A 12179-nucleotide genomic window follows, 5' to 3' on the forward strand; every position below is an offset into this window, starting at 1 on the left:
GGTGTCCTCGTCCTCACAGGTCATGACTAGTCTTAAGAACTGGCCAGGTGAAAGACTATGGCAGAAATGAACACCAGTAGCGATGGGGGCCGGGAGAGCTTTGAGGTGGGTGACAGGAAGGGTCAAGAGAGTTGCTTCGGGGTGGGGAAAACTGAAGGGTAAAAGTGCCCTGCAATATGAAATGGTTCTACAGTTCTGCGAATTAGGCAACTGTCCCTGGGGCTCTCAATGGGGTGTAGCATACCAGGTGGGGTGCTGCTTCAAAATTGAGGGTCTGCAAATAAGTGTGACGTGGCTGTGAGAGATGCACCTCAGGACACGGGCACTGAAGGGCTGGCTGGCTGGTGCTGTCCAGTGGCGGGAGGGAGGAGCCTGACAAGGAGGCTGGGAGTCGGGGATCCAGTGCCAAGCTCCACCGATGGTAGCTGGAGAGGTGAGCACTACAGACCCGGAGCCCTGAGAGCACCCCCACCCTGAGGGAGCCAGGTCTAGTGCAGGTCTGCGGAGGATCTTGCAGCTGGAAGAAGAGGCAGGCCTTCAATGTCATTTAGTTCAACCTCCCACCTCTTCAGATCTTTCCAGAGCCCACCTGAGGGCATCCAACTCTTTTTGGACACCCCAAGGTACAGGACGCTTACTGCCGTTTAGGGAGCTCACTCCACGACCGTGCTCGAGCCCCTAGGATGGCCTCGAGGCACCAGGCGCTGCGACCTTGGCCGTGTGCAGCCGTTTGGCCACCGCGGCACCTGGCTGAGGGTGGCGACGCGGCTGGGCAGGCGCTGCTGTCCCCAGCCCCAGTGCTGAGGCGCGCAGAGCGCAGTGGGCTCTGGTGGAGGTCGGGAGAACTGCAGGGCGAAGGCCGCCGGGGGCTCCGCGGGCGGCGGGGGGAGGCACTTGACACCGGCCCGGGAGAGGAGGGGCAGCTGTCCCTACGGCCAGTGCTGGATGCGGGGACCCCGCACAGAATCCGCGCCAGGTAGAGGGGCGCCGCAAGGTGGGGAGGTTGCGGCCCGGGGACCACCCGAGGGATACGGGGCGCCCGGGAGCGCGGGTCCGGCGGAGTGCCCGGCCCCGAGCGCTGCAGCCGGGGCGCGGCGGGGTCCCGAACCCGCTCCTCCCGCCGGGGGCGCTAGGACCGCCCGCAGCTCCGGTCGCTCCCGCCGCGGCGCCCCGGGGCCCCCGGTGTTGCCTCCCGGGCGGCTCCGCAGCGCCGGGGCCGGAGCCAGCGCGGCCACGGGGGGCGAGCGGCGGGCGGAGGCCTGGGCGGCGGGCGGCCGGAGGGAGGGAAGGAGGAAGGCGGAGAGAAGGGGCGGGCGGGGGGGACCCGGCGGAGGAGGCGGAGAGAGGGAGCGCGACAGCGACGGAGGGAGGGAGCGCGGCAGGCAGCGGGCGGGCCGGGAGGCGGCGCGGGCGGCGGCGCGAGCAGAGGACGAGCCGGGACGCGGCGCCGCGGCAGCAGGGCGAGCGGGGCCGCCCGACCCGCCGGGCCACACGGTAACCAGCACGGCCTACGGCTCCGGAGCTGGGAGGGCGGGCGGGCGGGAGGGCGCAGCAAGGCGGTGGGGAGCGCGGCTCGGACCCCGCAACTCGGTGCGTGGCGCACGGGGCTGCGGGAGCGGACGGCCCGGGCCGAGGGTTTGTTTATGTCCCCGCAGCTCGCCCGCCGATCCTCTCCTGCGCGCCTCCTCAGCCGCGGACGCCCCTCGGCGCCCCCGCCCGGCCCGGGCTCAAGTTCAAGTCCGTACAATGCCGCGGGGGGCCTCCGCCGGCCTGCGCGCCGCCCGACGCGCGCTGCCGCAGGGCCCCGCCGCCTCCGCCTTCCGGGCTCTGCCCCCGCCCGGGGGCCCGGCCGGGGCCTGCGGCCGTGCGCTGCGGGGTGCGGACCCGACCCGGAATCGGGCGGCGGGAGGGGGAGGGGCGGGGGAGGGGGGCGGGCGGCCGGGGAGCGCCGTGGCCACGGCAGAAAATGGCAGCCTGGCACGACCCGGGCCCCGCTCCCCGCCCCGCCCCTCCCCCGGGCCTGGAGGCTCCGCGCGGCGGGGGGACCCTGGAGGCCCCCGGCAGGGCCCAGGGGCGGCCGGGGCCCGCGCCGGGGAGCGCGGCGTCGCGATCTTCCCGCGGCCACCTGTGGCTTGGGGGTGCGGGGCGCCGGCGGGCCTGGGAGGGGCGCGCGCGTGGGGAGCGTGCCCGCTCGGGGGGCGCACGCTCCCGCGGAGGCCAGGCGGAACGGCGTGGGGGGGCGTCGCGCCCGGCTCCTCCCTGCCCCCGCTGCGGGCCGTGGGAGCGGGGCGGCGGTGGCGGCGCCGCCGCAGTGTGGGGGCGGGGCGGGAGTGGGCGAGGATCCCCGGGCCCGGCCGCCGAGGACTAGAAGGTGCGGGGGCGGGAGCGGCAAGGCTGGAAACGACTCTGGTGGGGATGCCGGGGTCGCCCCCTGCAGCAGACTCCCCCTGCACACACTCACACGCACCCCCGCCGGGTCGGTGTAGACGTGTCCTTGAAAGCTTCGCATCTGCACAGTGAAGGACGAGGCCTCGCGGAGGCTGCGGATCCGGGGGTCTCAGTCCCCATGTTGCCCGCACCTCAGGAGACCCCCGAGCCTCCGCAAGCCGCGGTCCGTGTCCCGCCCTCACCCGGGCTCCCCACTCCACGCCGTCATGCCCTCCCTCGTTGGCGCGGACCGAGCTGGCTTGCGTCCAGGGCCCGCCCCCGGCCTCCCCCAACCCCTCTTCTCGAGGCCCGCAGCCCTATGGCTGCCAAACTTCATTTTGCTTTCCTGGAGCTTGCCTTCTTGGGGGCACCCTCTCCCTTCGCTCCCCACTCAGTTGCTCTCCCCCTGTCTCTGCATCCCCTCCTCTCCTTTTTCCCTGCAAGGCCAGCTGACTAGGTGTGGGCACCCTGGGTGGGAGTAGGTTCCCACTGGGTCTCACTGCTCCCTTCCTGGGCTCCCAAGGGGAGCTTTCTGTGACTGCACCTTGACCTAAGATGGCGTCTTGCACCCAGCTGGGCAGTTCTGGCCTGCGTAGGGCTGGGGAGGAAGGGCGGACTAGGGACTGCACAACTGCCCCCCTCTCAAACTAGAGGGGACAGTAGCCTTCAGGGAGGAGTATCTTCGGCCGAGTGACCCAGCTTGCCCCTCACTGCCGTGCCCAGAGACTGCCATCAGCATCCCCGGGGACAGTTCAGTCTTCATGTTTCACCCTGAGCTGCCAGCGGCTGAACCTCCTCCTGGGCAGGCTGCGCTGGGATTCTGGGATCAGGTGCTGCTCCACCGTGCCTCCTCCCTCCCTCCCAGGCAGATGTGACAGCTGCAGCCTGGGGAGCTATTCTTGCTTTGCTGGGGTGTTGGGGCCGGCCTGTGGGATTTGGGAAGCCCAGCTGCCTGGCAGACCGTCTTTGGGCTATCTTCTGTGCTGGCAGGGGCCGTTTGCAGGTAGTTAGAGCAGTCCTTGCCTTTGGATAGTTGGGTTGTAGAAGTTCCTGTGGGCTTTGGTGGGCAAGCTTACTTGTCCTCTCTGCTTCTGGGACCCATTAAGACCCTGGTGGAGCTGTTGACAGGTTATTCTGTCTACGTGTGTGTGTGTGTGTGTGTGTGTGTGTGTGTGAGAGAGAGAGAGAGAGAGAGAGAGAGAGAGAGAGAGAGAGAGAGAGAGGGAGGCAGACAGACAGAGACAGAGAGACAAAGATGCTAGGATGCTAGGTAGAGTCCCCAGGCCAACTTGTGTCATAGGTTTGACATCCACCTCCTCCCTCCTTGTGTCCCCTTTCTCTGGGCCCTGTTGCCTCTCAGAGCCCTCCTCCTGGACTCTATCTTTGCAACCCTCCCCATCAAATCTGCAGCTCCCCATTTCTGGGCTCACGATGGCCCAAACTTTTCCGTGTTACTTGGCCCAGGCTGTCTAGTGTTCGCCAGGAGCCTAACCTGAGGAAAGGTGTATCCCTTTAGACTCAGGGAATGAACATCCCCAGTGCAAGGCCTGCCTTCCACAGTGGAGAAGCCTACAGGAGCCGCCAATGGCCATCTGTCAGGGTGTCTGCAGGCAGGATTCCTCTGTGGGGTGGGGGTTGGATGAAGCTTGCAGTCCCATTCCAACTTTGAGATTCTATGGCTCTGACTTTCCTGGTGGAATGTCAGACCCAGAACAGGGCTAGAGTGGTCTGTTTTCGCTCCAGGGTAGTGGTAATGGAGAAGGTGGGGGCTGCCAGGAGGTGGGCTTTGGCAGAGAGGGGAGGGATGATGTGTTTGTCTGTCAGGTCTGACTGCAGAGGACATAAAACACAGCTTCCATGCAGCCTCTCTGCTTGGTGCTTTCCTGAAGAGGGGTGTGTGTGTGTGTGTGTGTGTGTGTGTGTGTGTGTGTGTGTGTGTGTGTAATTTGCAAGGGTCACCCTCAGTCCAATCTGTATTAAGTCCCTCAGTCCCTGAGGGTAGTTGACCGTCACTTCCATACCCCATCCACCCTTCTTTCCCACAAGCCAGCAAGGGACAAGATGGACCAAAGGATCCTTGTCCAGCCTTGTCCAGCCTCTCTGGGTGGGAGGAAGTGAAGGTGATCTGCCTTCTGGGGAGTCCTGGATGTTCTGTTCGACAACATTTAGTGGGCTCCCATGAGGAAGGTTGCTTGATGAGGCTCCCTGCTCTCTCCCAGGATGTGGCTCTCTTACCGGTTCTGTTGGTGGTTACTCCAGTGGTTATATTATTGCCCGCATTGCTCCAGTGGCCACTACCTGTGCACCTGGAGAGTTCTGCTTCCCACCCCTGTGCCCCCAGGCCCAAATTCTTTCCCAGATTCCCTCAAGATTTCTGTTTCGGGGAACAAGATAGAAAGGGAGTCTTGGCACAGCCTTGCCTTTCAGATGTGTAGATCCTCTTCTGAGATGTCACCATGACTGCTGCAGCCCTTAGGAAGGGAGCTGGGAGCTCCGGGAGCTTTAAGAGCTGGCTCTGTGGGAGAGGCCAAGCCAGTTCCTTCTGTGGTTGGCTCTGCCTCCCAGGGCCTGAGGCAGGAGGGTTGCTGGGGCGCTTTGCCTCATGAACACTTACTGCCACCTCCAGCCGCTGGCCTGAGGTCTCCTTACCACCTCCTCCCTGCTGATGATTGAGCAGGTCTGGCTGGTAGAAGTCAGAGCTGGAGTGGGGTCCTAGGGGCAGTTGGCTCCAGCTCCATGTTAGAAGCCATCTGCTTTCTCAGCAAGGCTGGGACTCTGCTGCTCCCCACCAGGGCTTTAGTAGTAAATCAGAGGCGTCCCTTTCCCCTCCCCTCCTGTCCCCTCCCACCCTTGAGGTAGGGTCCTGCTCTGTAGTCAGTCTGGCCTTCAACTGAGTTTTCAGCCGTCGCCTCCCAAGTGCTGCATTATAAGGAAGTTTGTGTAAACTCTAAGGGTTTATTTGGGGCCATTTGTCTCTTTCTTTTGAAATCACGGCTGCCCAGACTGGTCTCAACCCTTCCTCAGCTTTCTTACTTTTTTTTTTTTTTTATTTCTTTTTTTTTTTTATTCATTTATTATATATAAGTACACTGTAGCTGTCTTCAGATACACCAGAAGAGGGCATCAGATCTCATTACAGATGGTTGTGAGCAACCATGTGGTTGCTGGGAATTGAACTCATGACCTCTGGAAGAGCAGTCGGGTGCTCTTAACCGCTGAGCCATCTCTCCAGCCCTTCCTCAGCTTTCTTTAGCCTCTCTTGTATCTAGGGGGACATGCATCTGGCTCCGTTTGTCTTGTTGATTATAGTGGTTTTTTTCCCTAAAAAATGAGCCAAGTGAGTTCCATTAAGACAAGTCTCTCCCTGAGATCTGTGTGTTGTGTCCGAATTACCTCCATTTGGCTAGTGATGTGGGCAAGATGGGGTCCACGCTGTGTGTCTGCGTATTTGTGCAGACATGGACACCCAGCTTGCTTTGCATGAGCCAGGGTCAGCGCGTTGTAAGCAAGGGTCCTGGAGTTAGGAGGAAGTGTCTGTCGATAAGGCCTAGCTGTAGGACTTAACTGCTGGCTCCTGGGATGTATGGAGCAGCTGGTCACCATCTTAGCCAAGGGTCAGTGAATGTGTGGATTGCTGTCCCTGCTGTCCCTATTTGGGGCACATGGGGCATTTTGAAGTTTGGAAAAGCCCCACCCATGTTTCGGTCTCTCTTATAAAGCCTTGGTTTTTGTAAGGACGTTGCTGACAGTGCTTGGAAATCTTGGCAGTGAGCTTCCATTCTCACAAATGGCTTTGTCAACAGGTTGTGCGAGCACCTTCAGTCCCTCGAGTTTGTTCCAGCTTTTTACTCTTACTCTGCCTTGAACTCCTCCGTAGAATTTTCCCCCACCTTTGCTTCCGCTTGTCTGAGATTTTATTTGTTGGGCATTTCCTGTGAGCAGGGCCCAGTGCCCATGTTGAGAAGTACCCAACTAATTAATAATTCAGGGTGCTGGAGAGGGAGGTCACTGCCAACCGAGAGGTCAGGGCAGGCTTCTAGGAGGAAGGGGCAGTATCGAGGGCCTCAGAGCCTGGGAGTGGAGTTGGGGAAGAGCATCGTCTGGGCCAGCTGCCATGTGAGAATGCTCACCCATGCCGGACACCTGGGAAGGTGGAGGGGGCCTGGGAGGTGCTGGAGTCTTGGCTAAGGCTCCCCAGTAGTTTGAGGACTGGGTCCTTGTACTTAGTGACTCCCGTGTGTGCTCACGGAGAAATGCCTGAGTCTCCCTGCAGGGCAGTGGAGGGAAAGCAGGCTTGGCCAGCTGAGCCCAGGTGGTGCAGGATCTTGATTCTTCAGTCTGTAGTCTAGGGCTTAAGAGCTCAGACTTGGGACAGGAAAGCATGGGTTTGGCTGTGGAGCCCCAGGGGGTCTTGGCAACCAGGGGAAGGCAGAGCCAAGGTCCTCCAGTGCTGCTGCCGATAGCAACGCCAATGTGGATTGCAAGCGGAGTCTCTGTTGTCCTGGTCTCTGGGAGGTCCCCACATCCCCTGTTGTCCAAGCTCCCGGGCAGAGACCCTCCAGCATCCAGAACAACCTCACAGGGGATTGAAGGGAAGGCTGTGGTGGAATGATAGGTCCTTGCCTTGACAGCTCTGTCTTGCCTTCCTCGTCCTCCCCAGTACCAGGGAGATGCCTAGAGGGCTACCCCACACTGACAGGTGACAGATGTGGGTGCTGCACCACAGGAAGGAGACACAGGGCCCTCCCAAGCCTAACCTAGGGCTTTCCTGCTGAATCCTACTATGGTGGGATTATTTTTCAATAGTGACTGTTACTCTGCACTGCCCGCTGTCTTTCTGTGGACCCCTCTGACTCCTCAGGCTTCCCGACCTTATTCAGATACAGGGCCAGCTTCCCATTTTCTTTTTCCTATGGTCATTCCTATTGATCCTTCCGCTCTGTTTCAAATGTCAAGGTCATTTTCCGTTCTGAGCCTTTTAGCCGTCCTGTCTGGGTAATGCAGATGGAATGGACAGGTGGCTGTCTTACGGCCAGTGATGGGAGTAAGATCCGGGTCTCCTGCTTCTAGCCCAGCGGGTTTTTTGGTTTTGGTTTGGTTTTGGTTTGGTGGTTTGGAGTTTTGAGAGTGTCTCACTTTAGCGGAGGCTAGCTCCATTTTCATGGCACCTTTCCTTTAACCTTCTGAGATTACAAATGTGAACTTCTATACATGGCCCCTATGCTGGTCTTACCCTGGAAGTGGACACTAGTGCAGAAGACACTTCCGTTCTGAGAAATGATACTAGAAACTTAGGCTGGTGACTGCGGTGTTGAGAGGTCACACTTGTGGTTTTAACTGTTGGCTGAGTATGGGCTGCTTCATTGAGATTGTCTAAGTGGCCATGACCCTGAAGCATGCCTTTTCTGTTTCCCCAAAGACTCTGGGAGGTGCCAGACAGTGTAACCTGCCCATGCCAGCCAGAGGCATCTGACACCTCAGGTGGCAGAAGCTATGGAGAGGCAGCCTCCTGATGGGATGGGCCCCGTGTGATTAATACAGAGTCTGAAAAGGTGAGCTTACAAATAAATAAGGCGGTGAGGGGTCTATTCTGATTGCTTGAGTGTCCTTGAGGTGTTGAGTCACCCAAAATTGCAATGTACTTTCTGTAATCTCTTACCTTTTATAGACTAGGCTAGCCTTGAATTCTCTGCTTTTCAAGTGCTGGAGGTAGAACTCATTTAAAAAACTGTTTAAATTTTATTATGTTTGGTGTGTGTGTATGTTACACACATGCATGACAAGCATGTAGGAGTCAGAAGGACACCTGTGGGAGACTTCCACTATGTGGGTTAAATTTAATTAAAAAAAGTTAGGTGGTGGTGCATACCTTTTATCCCAGGACTCAGGAAGCAGAGGCAGTTGCACCTCTGAATTTTGAGGCCAGCCTGGTTTACAGAATTCCAGAACAGCAAGAGCAACAGAGAGAAACCTTGTTTTGGGAAATAAAAAAAGAAAGAAAAGAAGGAAAGAAGGGAGAGAGGGAGGGAGACAGACTGACTGACTGACAGAGGCAGGCAAGTCTCTTTTGAGTTCAGGGCCAGTCTAGTCCACACAGTGAGTTCCAGGACAGCCAGGACTACATAGTGACAGCATGTCTCAAAGAAGAAAAAAAAAAAGAATTCCATTTATAGGTTAATGAATGCATATAAAAGATTTCCCTCTAAGGATACACACCGACCTGTATTCTCTGAAAAATGTGACTTTGTTTGTAGTGGCAACAACAAAACATAAAGACGTGGCGTAAAGGGGGATGAGGTAGAACCATATTTTATCCAGGAACTCTCGCAGTAGAGAGAGAGTCACAGTGTGGAGGGCTTCATCCTCAATAGCTGGGACCAATGGGAATCCAGGCCTAGGAGCCTGGCTGCTTATGAGGAAAAATAACCAGCAGAAACCAAGTGTGGAGCTCAAGACTGTGTGACCACAGCATTCTTGAGGCTGAAGCAGGAAAACTGCCGAGAGTCTAAGGCCAGCCTGGGCTACAGAGTGAGACACTACCTCAAAACAAAAAGCTGGACTTTGTAGCACACACATTTGGGCGGTAGAAGCACGAGGATCATGAGTTCAATGGCATCCTCTGTGTACCTAGTGAGTTTGAGGGCAGCCAGGGCTACTTCTGTTGAAGGAAGGTCCCTGAAAGGAAACCTCAGACATGGGGCAGTTGCGTGCAGGTTTAAGAGAAGTCCTAACGTAGGCAGGGCAGGGTGATTGGGGCAGGCACTGAGAACAGATATTGGATGAGATTTTGGGAGAGATCTGCTAACACAGAAAAAATCATACCTTTGGAAAGCTTGTGGATAAAAAATATGGAAACACAAGACAGCCAGAGAGAGAGAGAGAGCTTAGTGGATGCACACAAACCTGGAGATCGGAGTTCAATCCCCAGGAACCCACAGGTGTTGTATGCATGTGCACGTGCCTGTGCCTGTGTGTGTGTGTGTGTGTGTGTGTGTGTGTGTGTGTGTGTGTGTGTGCGCGCGCGCGCGCGCGCGCGCATGTGCATCCTAGTACTTAGGAAATAGGTAGGAGGATCTCTGTAAGTTTAAGGCCAACCAACTCTGCATAGACTGTTTCAAATAAAACAAAATTCCAAACAAATAAATGGTAAGGCATTAAAAAATAGAACTGACTTAAAGACTGAGGGCTAGATGACTCAGTCTATGCAGGAAGAAGCCTGGATGCGGGGAAGGGTTGAGAGCAGAGGGGTCTTGCTTGTACTTAGTTCCCAGGGACGGTAGACAAATCTCGAACCAGGATGGGGAAAATCACTCGGAAAATCCTGCTGAAAGGCATCACTGCAATGGTTAGTCACCCAGATTGTCCCCTGGGTGTTAAAGGCATAACTAAAGATCCAGCCAGGGGTGGAGGGCAGGTCTCTTAGCCCAAATCTCTGAGATCACCTGGAGAAGCCACACTCAAGGATGAGTTTGCCATCAGAAGGTCCTGCCACAGACATAGAAGGATCTGTGGAACTTGCCCTGTCTGTGGGCTCCAGCTCTGATCCAGGAGCTCCTGAGGAAGTGGGTAGCAGCGAGCTGGGTGACAACGGAGAGGGGGCGTTAAGGAAAGAAACAAAGAGGTTGGAGAGATGGCTCAGCCATTAAAGGCTAGGCTCACAACCAAAAATATAAGGAAAGAAACAAAGATTCCTTTTCCTGGTCACTTGGAGATAAAACTAGAAGGGCTAAGACCCGGCAAAGAAAAGAACCCAGCATGGAAGGAAGCCTGGGGCTTGTCCCTCTGCTGACCGGACCCACAGTTCCAGGCTTGCGCAGGACAAAAGGGGAAGTAGGGAGTCAGGCAGCCCCCCGGGGTTAGCACCTTCAGCTGCTGACATTCGCTAGTGCCTAGCCCTAAGCAGTTTTGAGTTGCATGCTTTTTCTGTAAACCAAATGATTCTCATTTTACAGCCACTCATAGGAGGTGCCCAGGAAGGAATTGCCCCTTTTCATAAAGTGGGGTTCATTATACAATGGTCTGTGAATAAGGGGAACTCTCAGGAAGGCCTTGTGCTGTGAGAGCCTATAAAACAACTATTCTTGACACCCTTAAGATGAAGGGGAGCAGATCATTTTGATAACTATATATCAGTTTATATAGGGGGGCGCACACCAGGACAACCTGTGGGATATCTGTTCTCTCTGTCCACCATATGTGTCCTTGACATCAAACTCAAGTTGTCAGGTTTCGCAACAGAAATCATCAATTCCTGAACTACCTTGATGGTCTCTCTGTTACTACTGTGAAAAACCAGGAATTGGCTGTACAGCCCACCCCCACCCCCAACTCCCAATGTCTTATGGGTTGTGGTCCTGCTGGCCCTACTGACTTTGCCCATAGTCTAGAGCATGGGAGGGTCTAGACCAGTTTGGCAACTGGCATTGCAATGTCCTCTAATGGTTTTATTGCCATAAACAGTGTACTTGTTGCTATCCACTCAGAGGCCTGTGGTTCTCAGCCTGGCTGGTGGTAGTCTGAGGGCCCTGCTTGGTACTGGAGGCTCATCTTAAAAGCCCAGTGAGGCTGGGCAGGGCCTCTGCATTTCCTCCGGTCAACACCCTCCCAACCGCTTGGCATCTTAAACCCAGTCTGGAGGTCCCTTGCTCCAGATGCATAGTGTCTCTGTTCATCGCTGAAAGGCCTCCTGGAGGCCACTCGCTGCTGACCATACAGATGAAACCCAAGGACTCTCCCTGCACTTCAGGTGGAGGATGGGCAACGAATTGCCAGCTGTGGTCAGCTTGAAAAAAACAGGAAGGGGGCTTACTGGGGCTGGATAGGGAAGCCTGGTCACAGGCAGGGAATGCCGTGAAGGGATTTTTGATGGATGTGACGCCTAAGCTGAGGTGAAGGGCATGGAGTTAGATGGTCAAGGGCAGATTCAGCTCCAGAAGGCTGGAGGGCTGGGTCCGGCCAGGCTGGGGAAGCTGCAATGTCCACAGATGAGGGTGAGAGTCCTCAGCCCCCAGTGACATCCAAGGAAGGTCATTCTGGGGCACCCAGAAGGAGGAAGTCAGAAGCCAGCGTAGAAATGTAGAGGTCAGGTGGGTGGTTGAGGAGGGTCTGCACGAAGGGCTATGCTCCAAAGGGAGGGAGGGGAGGTGATGGTGACTCCGCTTTCTGCGGAGTCCTGAGGGCTCTGGGGTGTTGCTTCCTGGGAGACACTGGAGCTGGGCCTGGGCCAGGCTTGCAGAAGGCGGCGAGAGCCTGCGTCAGAAGGCCTGAGGGGGGCGTCTGTGGGATGGGTGAGGAAGGGCCGTTGCTTTCCTCGGTGCTGGCTAGGCAGCCCTGCAGATGTGTGAGGGAGGCGGTGGTGACTTCACTGGGCTTGTGTCACAGGCATCAGGCAGTCATTGTTCTTGGTGTTTGGGGATTTGAACCGGGATGTCTGCTGCTTGGTGATTCTTCCCAAAATGAACTTTCAGGCCTAGCCCTCCACTCCCAGGCTGCTCCATTTGGGTAAGCATCACTGTCACCTTCTCAGAGTGTCCTTGGACTTGAGCAAAGCCGCCCCTCTCCGTCAGGGCCAAGTCTGCCAAAAGAGGAGGGAACAATCTAGGACCAGCCTTTTTGGTAAGTGAATAGAAAAGATACACAAACTTTTGGAGAGAAAGGAGACTTTAGTGTTTCATGAAGTAGAATCAAAAGACTGCTCCCAAAGTCTTTTTGGGATAAGGACATGAACCACGTTGGTATTGCTTACTTCAGGC

The 12179-nt window shown here is 56.7% G+C and overlaps 1 protein-coding gene across 8 annotated transcripts in view; it reads left to right on the forward strand.

Annotated features, from left to right (window-relative positions):
- The first annotated feature begins 818 nt into the window (after positions 1-818).
- The window catches only part of Dnmt3a (DNA methyltransferase 3 alpha), a 110206-nt gene continuing 98845 nt past the window's right edge, over positions 819-12179 (forward strand). For 3 of the 8 annotated variants that reach the window (XM_087554166.1, XM_087554159.1, XM_087554165.1), the window contains exon 1: positions 1425-1494. The gene's annotated coding sequence lies outside the window, so the exon portion shown is untranslated. Of the gene's footprint in view, positions 977-1424; positions 1495-7846; positions 7980-11894; positions 12043-12179 lie in introns of those variants that run through there. The other 5 variants (XM_087554168.1, XM_087554160.1, XM_087554163.1 and 2 more) reach the window with 4 other exon arrangements.

The sequence above is a fragment of the Rattus norvegicus genome, chromosome 6, assembly GCF_021556685.1.
Source record: "Rattus norvegicus strain SHRSP/BbbUtx chromosome 6, alternate assembly SHRSP_T2T, whole genome shotgun sequence".
Classification (NCBI taxonomy): domain Eukaryota; kingdom Metazoa; phylum Chordata; class Mammalia; order Rodentia; family Muridae; genus Rattus; species Rattus norvegicus.